This window comes from Galeopterus variegatus, unplaced genomic scaffold, assembly GCF_000696425.1.
Source record: "Galeopterus variegatus unplaced genomic scaffold, G_variegatus-3.0.2 Scaffold257, whole genome shotgun sequence".
Taxonomy (NCBI): Eukaryota; Metazoa; Chordata; class Mammalia; order Dermoptera; family Cynocephalidae; genus Galeopterus; species Galeopterus variegatus.
In genome coordinates, this window is record NW_007726368.1 from 827,127 (window position 1) to 844,508 (window position 17,382).

General features: G+C 40.2%; 1 protein-coding gene across 1 annotated transcript in view; it reads right to left on the reverse strand.

The window, feature by feature from the left end:
- RHOBTB1 (Rho-related BTB domain containing 1) overlaps positions 1–17,382 on the reverse strand; it is a 105,632-nt gene that overhangs the window by 62,980 nt on the left and 25,270 nt on the right. The gene's annotated exons all lie outside the window — the stretch shown is intronic.

A 17,382-nucleotide genomic window follows, 5' to 3' on the forward strand; every position in this document is an offset into this window, starting at 1 on the left:
GGGCGGAACCGAGCCCCCGGGCACCTCGCTCCGCCGCCGTGGCGGCTGCCGCTCGCTCTGTGACGTTAGCAGCCTTCGCGGCTATTTATATCCACACGATTGGATTTCATTCATGAATCCAGGGCCTGGTGTGTCTGTGCTCCCGGCGCGTGTTGCAAAGGTGCCTCGGCTTTACGCAAATCCGAGCGGCCCCGGCTCGCAGGCGGGGTACCGGGGACAAACATGCGCAGAGCATGGGAGACCCTGGCCCTTCTTCCAAGCGGCCGGGAGGGGAGGGTCTGGGCGATCTCTGCCCCGGCGCCCCACCCGCAACATCCCACCCAGCCCCGTACATCTGCTGGTCCTTTGTCCCAGGCTCTGGAAAAGTAAGTTGGGCCACTAACCGGCTGGGCAGCATGGCTTTCTTCCCCCCCGGGAGCTGGCCGGCCGCGGACTCCAAGGGAGGACATTGGCTTTTGTTTCAAAACCGAGCCCAGCTGCTGACTAAGGGCTGCGTTAGCCCAGCCTCCTCCTCCCCTGGGCGGCTGCACGTGCCGGCGGGCTCCCTTCTATGCGACTTGGCCTTAGGGGTCCCCGGGTGCCCCTGACCCAAGTAAAGAGGCGATTTACAACCTCTTGCAAACAAACGGCTGAATGAGAAGGTGAATTGACTTCTGGCTTCTCATGGCTTGTGAGAATTTCTGACAGCTCTAGACAGCTCGTCCCTCCGCACCAACTCTTCCCACTCTTCCGGGCTGGCAGAGTTCCGAGGACAGAGCCGGGGGTAGTATTCATGCATTCACATAACAAATGCCTATGGAGTGCCTACAGGACGTCAGATACCCTGCCCAGCTCTAAGATGGTGACAGTGAACACAACCAACCTGGTCTCTGCCCTCAGGGAGCTTTCAGTCTGCCTGCTCAATTTTGTAGGCCTTCAACCTCCTCACTCCCAGCCTGTAAAGACGCAACTGGGGATAGAGGTACTCATTAGTTCCACTACCTTGAGGGATTTACTCATTTAATAAACTTCTATTGAGGAGGCTGTATACTAAGGATTGGGCCATCTGAAAACACCCTAAAAGCACACAAACTTCTCTGTCCCTCAGTTTCTTCCAGGAAACCATCTGCAGTTTCCCAGATGGATTCACTCTCCATCCCCAGGATTCCCAGAGGAATTTCAGCCCACTGGGTATTACGACTCTTCCCCTCTTGTTTACTTCTCTTCATGGAGGCAAAGCCTTGCCCTGTGCTCTCTGAATCCCCCAGAGACCCCAGGCCATAGTGGAATTCAATGTATTCACAAGGAAAGGTACCACAGGCAGCCTGCATGCTATAAACCTTCTTCACTGTACTGTCTTTGGAAATGGAGTTACCAAGGCCCTAATCTTTGATATCAGAAAGAGAGGGTAGTGACAAGTCAAGTACAGGTGTCCACTCTGAGAACTTCCAGACAGACACATGAGGGGGTGATCATTCACTTGGCACAAACTGACTTCCTTTTGTCTATTTAAAAATGACTCCATTTTGAAAGGCTTCATCAATACACAATCTTTTCAGAAACACACTTCTTGGGAAAGTTAATTAACCCTGTTCACTCCTGGAAATCAGTCCTCTTCATTGCAAGCCATTTCTCTTCAAACTGCCCTGGGAGCTAAGAAATAGGGTAGAAACAAAAAAGGAATGGGAATCAACATGTATTGAGGCCCTCATGTGTGGCAGGTACAGGGTTAGGTGGCTTAAGACATAATCTACACAACAACTAATGAAGTAGATGCTATTATTATCATGACCACCTTATAGATGAGATAACTGAGGCACGGAGTTTATTTCCTGAGGTTTTGACACCTGCATTTGCACCCAGGTCAACCTCTGCCAAAGTGTTGTATCACTAACCTGCTTTTTAACATCCTGCCTTTCTTTAATTTCTTCCATTTCCTCAGTTATAAGTTAAAAAGAGTTTTGTGTCATGCTTCTCTTAAGCACCAGGCAGGTGTTGAGACCAGAAAGACATGCACGCCAAGACCTCAGTTGGCAGGCTACCCTTCAGCTATAGCCCTCCACCCCCAGGGGGTGTTCAAGACTGGATGGGCCTTCCAAGGGATGCTCCTTCCACACAGGGGTAAAGAAGAAAGTCATCTTGGAACTACCTGGTTGAATGCCTAAACCTGAGGGAAACTGGAAGAACTTTCAGGAAAATAAATTGGTATCAATAGTAATTCAGACATAGCAGAGGAAAAGTCATTGTTCTGGAAAGTCTTTCCAAACAAGGACAGTGATCTGAGGAAGACCCTGCCACATGGTGCTATGCAGCTCCAAACCTCACATAGAAAACCTCTGATTCTGGAAAAGTTGAAGAAATTGTAGCAAGTTGTACAGACTGTATTTCAAACAGGAAAGGAGAGAAAATGAATAATAGCAGATAACCCCATAATCACTGCCATGAACATATCCCTGCTCTTGTTATGACCACAAAATAATCCACCTTTGTATACTAGAATTGTCGCTTGCTAATAAAATCAATATTATTTGTTTTAAATAAATATAAAGATTGGTACCTAAGTGGAATTAAACCAACACTGTGTCTCTAAACACTTTCATGTTTGTATTGCACAAAAGTGGTTTAAAAACTTTTGACTTTTATGGTAAATGTTTTACCAAAGTCATAGGATTTAAAAAATTCCCACAGTCTAGATACAGCACTGTTCACAAAAGAACCCCTCATACTATCTCTTTGTGTTTGCATATCCCCCACCAACCATTAATCTGTTCTCCATCTCTACAGTTTTGTCATTTTGAGACTGTTTTATCAATGGCAGCATATAGTACATAATGTTTTGAAATTATTATTTTTTTAAAAAAAACTAAGCATAATACCTTCAAGGTTCATTTTGGTGTTGCATGTATCAATAGTTCATTTCTTTTTATGGCTAAGTAATTTCTAGAGTATGGATGTACCAGAGTTTATCCATTCACCCACTGAAGGACATTTGAGTAGTTCCCAGTGTTTTGCTATTATAAAAACACTTCTGTAAACATTTGTATATAGCTTTTTGTGTGAACAGAAGTTTTTATGTCTTTGGGATGAATGCCCAAGAATGCAATCGTTGGCTCGTATGCTATATAAGAAACTATCAAACTATTTTCCAAAGTGGCGGTACCCCTTACATTCCCATCTGCAATGTATGACAGATCTACACATCCTCACCCACAGCTGGTATCATTGCTATTTTTTTACAAAATTTCAGTTGTTCTGCGTGCAGAGACAACTCATTGTGGTTTTAATTTGTATTCCCCTAATGGCTAATGATGTCGAACATCTTTTCATGGGTTTATTTGCCATTCGTATCTCCTCTTTGCTGAAATATCTGTTCATCTTTTACCTATTTTATAACTGGATTGTTTGTCTTTTTACTGTTGAGTTTTTAGAGTATTTAAAAATATATGCTGGGGTCACATTATTTCCAAATTGCAAATTAAATACTAACTCAAGATAACTCTATTTTCAACTTAGTTACAATCGTTCAACATTTCTATTCCCTCGGTTTTATCGAGAGTATTCTCAGGGATGGTAAGTACTTACATAAAACTCCTCCGGAGGCGTCCTTTCAGCTTTATTTTTTAAGCCTGCGTTTCGGCCATTGGTAACGGACGTGGAATCCCCGGCCACGTGGGTCTGAGGCCGCGTCTCGTGCGCAGGCGCACACTCTTTCTGCAGCCAAAGCACCTGCCACGCAGCAGCGGCTTAGACAACCCGGCTTAACACAAGAGGACGTGTTCCTGCTGTCTCTCCGCCTTGGATGCAGAATTTCGTGCTGCCGTTGGTTATTTACAGGATATTATCCTGGACGACGAGTTCCAGGTGTTACAGATAAATTTCACGGACAAGTACTAACAGGGGTTTGAAGACATGAAAGGGAATAAACTCACCTGCGGGCCTATTTTAGAGACAGGTGTTTGGTAGAAAGGTATGTTGAAAACCAGCTGTTGGAGAGTGACGGACACTGGGCCCGTCAATATCCAAACCCACCTTTTTTTTTTTTTTTTTTTTTTTGTCCTTTTTGAGACCGGCCGCACCGCGCTCAGCCAGTGAGCGCACCGGCCATCCCTATATAGGATCCGAACCCACGAGCGCCGCACTCTCCTGAGTGCGCCACGGGCTCGGCCCCCAAACCCACCTTTTGTTGCTTACCACCGCCGATTTGAAACGAACAGAGAGGATTCCTGGAGTTAACATGGCGGCTTTCACAACAGCCAACAATTGTGTGGTACCCTGAAGATGAAGTGGCTGGTGACATATTTGACATGCTGATCACGTTTATGGATTTTCTTTAAAAGAAACGCTTCCAGACTAGAGTAGAAAAAGAAGGCTGGGCATTGGACTTAAGCAATGGTTTAGTGCAACTTCCTCTGCAAAGCATTTTGCTTCCTACTTTCAGCAGTGGGGTCGATCTGGATAGCATGGGCCTGATAAGCTGGGCTGGGTTCCAGCTAGTGACCCAAAGGAAAGACTAACTCTGTTCTGAGATTCTTCATCAATGCTAGGTATTGATGGGTCAAAAGGAAAATGACTTGACCTTCTGGGACCTCTGTTTCTCCTGAAACACCTTGTATTCAGTTATTCTAGTACTCCTGCTAGAGTAGATGCTTCTCCAAGGTGCTTCTGGGTCAGACTAGTCTGGAGCAAGATGATGTTCATCAGTCCATCAGGGGATACCTTCCCCAACTTTCATGTTGTTGATATGTTAACCTCCTATCACTAACCTTTTCTGTCCTAAATACCACAGGCAGCCTTTGCATGAATCTGTGTACTTATAACTCTTTCAACTTGGGTAAGAGTGAAAACCTTTAAGCCTGAGTGGCTCAGCTTTGAGGGGTTTTGACTACGGGAAATTTATCTCAGGTGTTTCCAAACCAGCTCTTAAGATCTCCAAAGCTCCTATTTTCTGTCCACTGTTCTGGGGAAAGTGAGAGCTAGTTTGGGGAGTGGGAATTAACTGACAGAGATGTTCTTTCCCTGAAAGCTACAAGTGTAAATTAACTCTAATCTTGCGTTTGTAGTCCAGTTATCACTGTTGGTCCTGACACAGTTTCTAAGAGAAGCTTCTTTTTTAAAAAGCATAATTTTGGGAAAAAAAAATTTGTAGATGACTAATCAGGCTAACCTAGTAAATATAATCTTGGAATTTCCATGATTAACCATGAGAGATAGAAGCATTAGATATTGTGTACTTTTTATTGTTATTTTTATGATGACAAAATGTTTTTTACATTGCAGTTTCTATTTTACTGGGTACCAATGAATGTGGCCTATGTGTTGAAAATAGACAAAAGATGTCCTTTTCTTATAGCATGTTAAATTGTTTGTGTAGGTTTGCATAAAGTCCTTTATGGATCCATTCATTAGGTTTTGTGTTGGGAAGGGAGGTAAGTTTGGTAAAAATGTGATTTTTCAAGATTTGCAATGTCCGCAATTCTAACTACACTCTTCTTCCTGTCAAAATCTATCCTACCAAGATGGTGTTCCACTGGTCTAGATCAGCATGCATATGAGGAGGTAGCAAACAGCTTTTATTGTCATCTTTTAGGAAGTAAAAATATGATTTAGTACTGGAGAAAATCTGCATTTGAGAAGGACATTTGTTTCAGGAACAAACTACATTCTGAATATTACAAAATGTGTCAATGCTAGACATTAACTTTACCTAATTAAAAATAAATTACATTTATGTGTCATAGCATGTTTAAGGCTATCTTGCCTGACCAACTGTTTCATATAATAACTGTTTTTCTCTACTAAACAAGTAAAAAAACAAACAAACAAAAAAAAACAACCCACAAAAGCAAACACACATTAAAGAGAGCAGAGGATAGTAGAAAGAAAATGGAATTGTATTTTGCCTATCTCACTAACTAGCCATGTGATTCTGTACTAGTTCTTTAACTCACTCCATCTCAAAGTTTTATATATCAAATGGGTATAAGAATAATAACTTTCTAAAAAGTTGTTAAGAGGACTAAATGAAATATGTTTGTGGAAAATGCCTTGTAAAATGTAAAGCTCTGTACATACTGATAAGTGTAAAAATGGGCTCATTATGAGGACATTTAAAAAAATGCTGTGCAGCACAGGATATCATTTGATTTGGGAGTACCAGAGATTAATTATATAGGAACTATATAATTCACACAATTCACCCCCCAAATGCTGACTGTAAGCATTATACATAATAGCCTCCACCAAATTCTCTCTGAGAGGTTGAAAGTTTAGTATTTGAGGTTTCAGATTCTTGCTCTACCATTGGCTTGCAACTGCTGTGTTTTCTCCCAACTACAGAAGTGAGCTAAACTGCATGCAGAAACTAGAAAAATAAGTGGACTACAGACACACACACACAACCCTTTCAGAAAAGTAATTCCGTCTATGTTCACATTATATTTTCCTGTTTACTGAGCATCTTTAATATACATGTCATTTAATCTTCATGACTACCTTGAGAATTATTATCCCCAATATGAGTGATGGGGAAATGACATTTTCCAGAGGGTGACTTGCTCTCTGTTAGCAGAAGGGCAACAATAACCTGGAATTCAAACCCTGATCTTCTGACCACGTGGAAGTAAATATTCTGAAGTAATCCAGTGCATAGTACACAAATTTGTATGTAGATATCACTTTAAAATGAACACAAGTTTTTTCAGAAACACCAATGCCCTGGAAAAGATCTCCCAGTCAGTCCCTAGAGAAGAGCTGAATTGTGAGGCTTTTCCCTAATTGGCACCACTACTCCTTCTGTGATGGTCCCTAATCTAACATTCAGAGGACCTTACTCCTTGCACCAGACTCAAGAACATCCGTGCCCATGCACATAATTGTAATCCTTCTCCTTGGCTCTGTAAATATTTATGTTTAATATTTGACATGGCCTAAATTTACCACTGGCAAACTCTCCTTTATGGACAAGTCATTAATGCATCACATGTAAGTGATATAAGCAGTTAAACACTTCAGGATCAACACTGAAGGCACACAATCCCTTAGCTTGTAAACATAAGCTGATGACACCTGGGATCAGGGACTAAGTCTCATTTCCCATCACGGCATCAATCTTAGAGGAGCCCGCAGTTTTGGTGAAAGGCATGGAAGTTTCACTGTAACACCATCCTCATGGGCAGGAAAACCCACAGTAATTGGTTTTTAATTATGAGATAAAACTTGTACAGAACACCTCAGTTATAACTTCTAATCACTCATTTTTATAGGCCATCTATATGACTTATGACAAATCTGAAATTTTAAAAGAAAATGGTCTTTTATGGTTTTATTTGTTCTACTGTAATGACTGCCAACATTGATCACCCATGAAAAGGCACTCTGAGATCATAAAAATGTTTCACAAAGATGTTATAAACAGGTAAGGTTCCAGCGTGTGTGAATAATAATAAACACCAAGATCACCCCCTGACTTTTTAATCTGTAATAATGCTAGTTTACATTTAGTAAGAACCACTATGTGCTGGGCAAGGTGCTAAATGCGTTTACACTCACTCTCATGAACTCACAATGACTTTGTAAGGGAGGTACCACTATCCTTCTCATTTTATAGATGAGGAAGCTGAGGTTCAGTAAGGTCAAGTCACTTGCCAGAGGTCAAATACTTAGTAAAGTATTATTCATCTTAAAGTAGGAACTCCTGACAAACAAGGATTCTCCTTTCCTATAATTAGCACTTCGTATTCACCAATCTTACACATTCAGTTCAAGTAATGCTGATTACAGTGCACAGCATCACAACATGGGTGCGGAAGACCAATGCACTGTGGCTCCTTTTAAATTCTGATATCAGATGCAGATAAACTACCCTAATATTTTACATCTTGAAGACCTCAAGTAGGTTAAAGGTTGAGTAGAGCTGAAGAGAATTGATCTTTGTGAGGTGACAACTGCAGGACTCCCAGGGACCTTGACAAGAGGCCAACCCCTGTGGATCAGGCGTTGATGGGTGATAGGCCCTCACCACCACCAAGCCAAAGAACACACGTACATAATGCGTGGGAAAATGTACAATGCAAGCTGTTTCCCTATGTCAGGTTGATGAAATTGGAGGGATAAGTCATGCAGATAAAGCACAACCAATTTTAACAGATGGAGTTACTATGAAATTTGATTTAAAAATATGGCCATGATGGATAAGGTAGGGACTTAGACTCCTAGTGAGTGTATCGTTTATTCACAATTATTCAAGTAAAGGACATTTCTTGGTGTTTAAATATCGCTGCCTGTCTAGTGGGAGGAAAATCTATGCACATAAGAGCCCATTAATTCATCAAAAGTGATGCTTGTTTCTTGGCCAGTTCAATATGCTTGTTGAAGACACACTGCTATCTCTAAGTTACCATGGCACCTGAAGGGATAATGGGATGGATACCAAATGAGACACTCACAGGAAACAAAAAGCAGTAACTAAGTGACTTTTTTCTTAGTGGTTTTCAACACCTCAATCCAAATAATACTTCTTTTTAATAGTAAAAGTGATATACCATGAACCGTGAATATAAAGTTCTGCTTTCTTTTTTTTTTTTTGTCCTTTTTGAGACCAGCTGCACCGCGCTCAGCCAGTGAGCGCTGTGAGTGCACCGGCCATCCCTTTATAGGATCCGAACCTGCAGGGGGAGCACTGCTGCACTCCCAGTGCTGCACTCTCCCGAGTGCGCCACGGGCTCAGCCCTAAAGTTCTGCTTTCTGTAGAAAGGAATGGTTGCTCTTATAAAAGCATCGTTGTTTGTACTATGTGACTACTTCTGGGCTTGATGTTTCTTGTCAATAAAATATTTGAGGTGGCTAATAATGAAAAAAAGCATGTATTTCCTGAGTAATAGTTTATAAATAGAAACACATAGGCACATGAAAAAAATCTGGAATTCTCTTTAAATTTGTATTCTTGTATGCCATACCAATGAAGGACTAAGATGCTGTTCAAAAATGAAGTGCCTGGTTAAAATAAACATTAAGTTATATCCAGTATAATCTAAGCTTTAAATTTATTTTAATGTTCCATTTTATTGTGATTTAATCAATTAAAATGGTGCACTGGGCTAACTATATGCATTGCCCCCCCCCCACCACTGTTTTTTTTTGGTGGCTGGCTGACATGGGGATACCATGACCTTGGTGTTACAAGGCTATGCTCTAACCAACTGAGCTAACCGGCCACCTGCCCCCCCATTTTTTTTTTATTTGGTATTTTGGGGCTCTACCAAATACAGTGAACAATAAAGATAGCCTGGTGGAGAGTCCCATCTGTTGGCTTGAGAGTTAAGTAATGAGACTGAAACCTGGTTGTTATCAGCCCTCTCTTGTGGGTGAATTTCCTTGGGCAAGCCCAAGTCACTTTTCTCAGGACCCAGTTTCTTTTTTTTTTTTTTCCTTTTTGTCTTTTTTCGTGACCGGCAACGGATTGCAACCCTCAGTGTTGCCCCCGCACCAGACCGGGACCGGCCACGGGATCGCAACCCTCGGTGTTGCTCCCGCACCTCGCTCAGCCAGTGAGCGGCCGGTCTGTATGTGGGATCCGAACCCTCGGTGGGAGCGCCGCTGCGCTTCCCAAGCGGCGCACTGTAGCAGTGCGCCACCGGGCCGGCCCCAGGACCCAGTTTTCTCATCTGCAAATGGAAGCGCTTAGACTTTATGGCAGACTAAAGTTCCAGAGTGATTATGCTTTTCATATTGAAATTATTATAAAAAGACAAAAGATACAGTGGTCTTAAAAAGTGCTTCACGCTTTTTTTATGGAAAATTTAAAAAACTTATTCAGTGAGCATTGAATGAATTCTTTCCATGCATTTATAACTAAATTGGGCTGACAGTTTCATTAATTACTTATTGGTGGCTCTAATTTGGCTTGAATTTAGGGATGCCAGATAAAATAGAGGACACACAATTACATTCAAATGTTCCATGCAATATTTTGGACATAATTTATAATAAAAATTATTCACCATTTGTCTAAAATTCAAATATCAGTGGTGTCCTATATTTTAATGTGCTAAATCTTGCAACCTACTTGGGTTGGAAAGGGTGAGGAGAGAGGGGAGAAAGAATGGATAAGGTGAAAGTAGACAAAATCATTTCTGGAATGATCCATATAATGAATTTAATAATAAATAGAGGGAGACAAGATAAATTAGTCAAGTAGCATTTCCCCAAGTAGGTTCTGTTGGACCAGCCCTGAGTGAAACTCTTTTGATAAAGGGGAATAGTTCTGTTTTTTAAATAAATGGTCAAGATTGAGAAATACTTTTGCATTTTACTTTTTTCTTAAATAAAATTATAATTTCTTATTGCAAGATGTCTTAGGGCATTTATATGTGAAAGTAAATTATGCATTTATAAGAGGGTAATAGTCTATGTTGAGCTACATACTTATTTGAAAAGGGGACACTTTTTCATGGTCTTAATATATCTATTATCAATTAACAGTGTTCTATTGAACATATTTTGTGAACATCAGAGTAAATAATACAAAAACAGTGTATGGCATGGAGCAACCATGCCAAACGACATAACAAGGACACTTCCTTCTGACTGGGCAGACATATGGGTCACTGTGGTCAATTATTCAAGGAGTGTCTGTCCTGGGTTACCCCAAACCACAGATAATTGCCAGCTATCATTACATGGCACAAATACTTCCATTTAAATTGCCAGTCCAGTGTTTACCAGCAACGATGATTATAAAACACCGTAGTAAGGGTAACATAAAAGCTGCTGACTCAGTATTAGAAAGCATTCTATTAGTCTAAATTTGTGGTATATCATGTGTCAGTGACAGGTATTCAGAAGGGTCCAGAGTTTAATTACAAAGGAAAAAGGAACCCATACGTGTACCATGCTTGTTTACAGCTTGAGAAAGAACATGTCACTATCTTGAAAATTAAGGATGTGCTATCATGGTTGAAGAACTATTTTTCATTTAAACATTTTGTAAAATTCATAACAATTTTTAGTCATTAATTTTTTCAATCAACACATTGAACTACTATCATGTGGTATTCTTCAAAAGTTTTATAGTGGTCCTCATTTGTTATAGGCTGATCATACTCCTCTGAGTGATTTCAACTGTTCCCAAACAATTTGATACAATGGTGTAACCACCACTAAGCCTTAGGAGTCAACCCGAATTCCCCCTTCTCCCATCCTCAAAACCAACCAACCCAAATCAAATGCTAAAATAATATAGGAAATATTAAAAGGCAGATCCAATTGAGTAAGTAGAGGAAAACAAAAACACAGGTTTTTGGATAATCTGCAAATTTAGTAATCCATTTCTCACTTCTGAATAACTTAAAGCGTATTTACAATAATTTGCCCAATGGCAGTAATAAAAATTCAGTTACATTCATTGAATGCTTACTCCAGTGCTTTGCATGTTTTCTTTCATTTAGCAGCAATCCTGTGAAGTACTATTATCATTCCCACTGTATAAATAGGAAAGCAGAGGCATGGAGAAGTTAAGTCACTTGTGCAAGATCACATCCCTAGAAAGGGGAGTTCAAGGATTAAAATTCTAAGTCTAAATCAAACCCAAATTCACAACCACTATAAATACTGCTGAAAAGTAGAAGGACTTACCATGAATAGACATCCTTGTGAGTGTATATTCTGTGTTTTGCCAGAACAGATACAGATCCCACTGTTAATCTGATTAAAAAAAAGTCAATAACTGGGTCCTTGGGACATGTGTTTAAAAGACTGAGTGCAGGAAACAAAAAGACTAATGGCAAAGTAAAAGAGGGAAAAAAGTCAAGCACTCTAAAGGAAAGAAATCACAAGGAAGTTGACTTGATTCCATTTTTATATGCATAAGGTTGAAGCCTGAAAATATTTAGTTTTGAGCACAGCACGTTATAAAGAATGCTAATGGGATATGAACTTTTCTAAAAACTTTTCCAGTATAAAAATGTCATATGCTCATTTCTTTTAGAAACCCAAATCTTCTGAGCCAGGCTTCTTGGCAAAGCTCAACAGGTTTTAGTTTACAAGAGTTTGGGAACTAGATATTGCACAGGTCAGAGGAGCTGTGCAAAATCCGTCTTTTTTATTTGATGAGTAAGCATAATTTGATCTATAAGACAAAACATGGAATTAAAATATTGTATAGATATGGAATCTCACAAAATATCAGCCATTTAACCACATCTTCAACACACAGAGGACAAAAGAGAAGTTTTAAACAAAAATGACTTCATTTTTATCATTAATATGGTAGCATCCTCACTGTGATAGATGGTTTGGTGGCCTCCTATGAACCTGCTTCCCAGTATTTGTGCCCTTGAGTGGTCCCTCCTTGGAGAGGTTGGCCCTGTAACCTGCTTTAGCCAATAGAATGTGGTTGAGGAGAAGCTATATCAGTTCTGGGCCCAATCCTTACGACCTTGCAGCATCTGCTTTTATACTCTGTAGAAAGCCATACATTACTTAAGAAGTTGGACTACTCTGAGACTGCTATTTTTGAGAAGCCTAACCTAGCTAGCTACACTGAGTGGCCCTATGGATGAGCAGCCAGGCCCCAGAAAAGAGCCTCAGTGAAGTTTCCAGGTGACAGCCAGCACCAACTTGCCAGCTGGGTGAGTGAAGCCATCTTGGGAGTGGATTCTCCAACCCCAGCTGAACAACCCCAAGCTGATACCATGTGGAGCAACTGAGCTGTCCCCATAGAGTACTGTCTAAGTTGCAGAATTTTGAGCAAATAAAATTGTTATTGTTTTAAGTCACCAAATTTTGGGTTAATATGTTATGCACAAAAATATAACTGTAATTATACCAGATCTTTTCCCCTCCTTCAAACTTTGTTTTGGAGGAGGTGTTCATTCATTTGTTCATTTGTTTTATAAAGTGGTAACAACTTTACCATGTTATAGTCTTCCCCTTCCCCCAAATTTATATTGGAGGAAGCATTCATTCATTAATAAATGTTTGCCAAGTACCTCTGTTGGTACTGTTGGGCCCCAGATACCCAAAGATGAGAAAAAGATTCAGAAGAGTTCTCAGCCAAACAGAGGAGACAGAAAAACTTGCACACAAGCATCTGTTCTATATGGTATAGCATTTTGTGCCAAGCTCAATGACAGTGCCAGGAAGGGATCAATTCATTCTGCCAGTGACTGGGCAAGTGTTTGGAATCTTCCAGCAAATGTCTTATAAGAAGTATCATTTGTGTTAAGCCTTGAAGGATAAAAGGAATTCTCTCAGGTGCAGAAAGAGAGGTCTGGAGGAGAGTCATTCTGTCTTGGAGGAATAGCATTAGCAAAGTTCTGATACTGTGGAAGAATATGGTAGTTTTGAGAAACTAAGAGTAGTCTTGTGTGGCCATGGTGTAAGGTGAAGTAGCAAAGGTCATCTAGCTGCATAAGCAGACAGAAGCCTTGAATGCTATTCTAATGAATTTGGCCTAAGGGTAAGGTGAAGCCATCTGAATGATTTTTTAAAAGTTGTACTTAGATGAGGTGTAACTTACGTATAGTAAAATGTACACATCTTAAGTTCAGTGACTTTTGATATATGTGAGTACTTGTGTGACCACCACCCAGGGCAAGATGAGGCCAGCATAACACTCATGATGGCACCTGACAAGGACATCATGAGCACAGACTCACAGATACTAAACTAAATAACAGCAAATAAAATCCAGCAATTGGTGCAAAGGATAGTACATCAAGACCAGGTGGTCAGGAATGCAAGGTTGGTTTAACATTCAAAGATCGGTAAGTAGAATTCACATTAGTAGACTAGGAGACCATATCATTATCTCAGTAGGTACAGATAAGCAATTGATCACAGTTTTCTGAAACTCTTATCTGAGTGTTTAAAGCAAGGGGAAGACATAGCCAGATCTAAGCTGTTTGGAGTGGAAGCCTCTTTATGAAAGTCACAGTTCTTGTTCTCAGAATAGCCTATAGTGTGGCATTCTCTGGGAAAAGTTTCCAGAGATATGGGAGGAAGCAAAATCCACAGATCTCTGACTCTACTACTTGAGGAACAATGACAAATGCTGATTGTCAAGTGAGCAATAGATTTACTCCAGGTCACTTTAAAAGCTATGCAGACAAGCAAGACTCATACACAGAGTCCATTAAAAATGTGATTGCTCGATACAGGCAGAGGGCTAATGGATGTTGCTTGCATGTCTCTCAGCCTGGCTGCTATCTGGTGAAACAAAAATGAAAAAACAGAAAAACTGACTAGCTCAGATCTATAGTAATGGCTCATGGCAATAAAGATAACAGCTAGAGGTCAGCAAACCTGAGTGCTGGATTTGTTCCTACCATTTTCCAATTATGTGTACTTGAGAAAGACAGTTTACCTCTTTGGGCCTGTTTCTGCATCTATAAGATAAGTGCATTATACTAAATGGGACTTGACATGAGTCAGAACTAGGATTTAATCCTGTCTCTATCCTTCGCCATCTACATGACCTGTGCCTCAGTTTCCACATCTGAATAATGGAAAGAAGCCTTAAAGTGTTTCTCTGAAGATTAGAGTATGTAAATGGAGCACTTTACATATGCACTGCACATACTGAACACTCAGTAAAGGTAGATATGTTCATGTTTTTAAGAATTAGTTATTAGCCTCTAAAATGCCATCATGATAAACAGTAGACTGGAAATACTAATTTGTTCTGACATGGAGACTGGTAGGTGTTGTGGAAAGCTTTGCAATTCTGCATAGCCTGCCTATCATCACAGGTAGTACTGTAAGAAGCTTGATAATTTTAGCAGGAAGGAAAACAGAAGGGTAGACATTCTTGTGTGATTTAATCCTGGTAATGTACTAGTGATTTCATTACCATGTGCAAAAAGCTATGATGACATTTCTTATACTCTGATAAGTACTAAGTGAAAAATCTAATTAAATGATGCTTCCATAGAATTTCCATAGAATGTAATTAATACGACAACCAGAACCCCCTATTGATTATGCTGGTGAATTTAATCAAATAGTATGTTGATGTAAGTAATACAACAGAGTCTGGCATCCATAGACAGACATGTGATTTTTGCCAGTTGTAAATAAGCTACTAGCAGGAAGAAAGTACTCCCTTAGAGAACTGGAAATTTAATAATCAGCAATTGTAACATAACATATTGTATCAAATAAATGACTGCTTTTTCCTAAAGTCATATTCATAATATTCATCTGAGAGTTTATTTGGTTAGACTGATTATATGTACTGGAAATATTCATGAGAGTGCTTTAAATGATATTCCTTCTGGATTGTGTCCCTGCCATACATCTGATGCTTTCTTATTTATGGACAATCATAGTCCAAGTCGTAAAGAACTTGTAACAATTACAATTGGGTTGCATTTTCTGTAACCATCTGGGCAGTACTGGGAATTTGGCTACCCCCACCAGCCTGTGCCCTTTGGTGATGGGGGTGCTACTTCTTGGTGGCTACTCCATTGCTTGTCACTTTTAGTATCCATGAGCTTGTTATTATTCCTTCAAGAAGAGGCTCTATCACCATCATGTCCAGAAGGCTGAGAGCAGATTATGGTCTCTGTCAAACTCCTCCCTTCTATAGCTCTTTCTTATCTTTTTATTGACTTGGTGTTGGGTGGGTAGGTAGAGGGTCACTATCTCTGTCCTGTTCTGAGAGAATCAATTGTGCTTTACCCAGGCCCTCTTTTTCTTTCAACCCTTCAACCAACCAAAGAAAAAGGGTGTAGTGCTGTCATTCTTAAAGGGCTCTGGAGCTTCCCAGGTGACTCTGTTGATGGGTACTCTGTTGATGTCCGAGTGGCACTGTGGTATGCCATTTAAATGACACCCAAAACAGAGAGCCCACACTAACGTCACTGGGAACGTGTAGAAGACATTCATTAAACACATACCACTGTGAGACAAAAGGCAGCACAGAACTGCCCATCAGGGTTTTAAATTATAACAATTAGAAGAGTGAAAGCCAAATCTAGTGTAATAGTGGCAATGGAAAGAAAGTGCCTCTCTGGTCAGGGAGTGTGGCTTTGGAGCTGGACACACCTAGATCAGAATCCTGGCTCTACTGTTTACTAGCAGTATGATTCTGGATGCATAATATAGCTTTGCTTTTTCCCCTTTAAAAAGGGGGTGGATAATACCTGTGTATTGAGTACATTGCCTGGCACACAGGAATAGCCCCATGATGAATATTTTACATCAACATATAAGTAGGCTGCCTTGTATAATAAAATGAATACAATGATGTAATACATACAGCCTCACTAGAATGCCACATAGGTCTGGATTCAGAGTGGGAGACCAGCTTAGTGATTTTCAAACCATGTGACTTTGGAAGATTCCCCCCAAGCTCCTGAATTCTTACAGATGTCTAGAATGGACTTAACAGTAGCCACCCAGGAGCACCATAAAGTTCAAATACATTGCTGTGTATGTGAAAGTGCTTTTACAAGCTGTAAATTCTGTTAATATGTTATTGGAATGCTATTACATTTAGAGATAATTTACAGTGTTTTTAAAGGAACTGGCCATTTTTTGCACCTGGGATCCAATGATAGGACTGTTGAGAATGAAAATTTTCAAAATGAGCCATAAGTTAGAAAATGTCTGCCGATTGTAAAGCTTATATGCAGTTAGCAGTCTGTAGTTATTTGTTGGAACCAAAATTAAAATTGTCTGATTATCTGTGACCTCCAATATAACCCTTCCCAACAGAAAAAGAGACACTTTCCTACTGTATTAGTCTATTTCTGTTGCTTCTAACATAAACACCTGAAACTGGTTAATCTGTAAGAAAACAAAATTTATTGCTTACAGTTTCAGAGGCTGGGAAGTCCAAAGTCCAGGGAACACATCTGGTGAAGGCCTAGGTGGTGACAGTAATGCAGGGGTCTCACATGGCAGAATGCCAGAGCAGAGAGAGAGAGAGAGAGAGAGAGAGAGAGAGAGAGACTCTCATGTGCTCTCCTTTTAAAGCCCTCAGAACCATGCCCGTGACCACCATTATTAATCCATTCATTAGAGCATGTTCCTCAGAATCTAATCACTTCTTCAAGGCCTCACCTTTCCCATCCTCTTAATAGGATTTCCCATCCTCTTAGCGGTCACACTGGGGATCAAGCTTCTAATACATAAAACTTGGGAGGCACAATTCAATCTGTATCACCTACAAAAGATTATATATCAATATATGCACAATGACTATATTTTCCTTTTAAATACAAGTGCACCTAAATGGCAGAGGAGGGTAGAATTGTTGTTTTACAGTAGCCATTTACAGGCACATCTCAAATTGCAAATACAAAATAAAGTCGGGAGTATTTACAAAGTCCAAATTGGCTTTTCTACATAAAGTATACTTATGTTTCTTTTTTCTTTTTGCCTTTTAGGGGAAATTTCCAC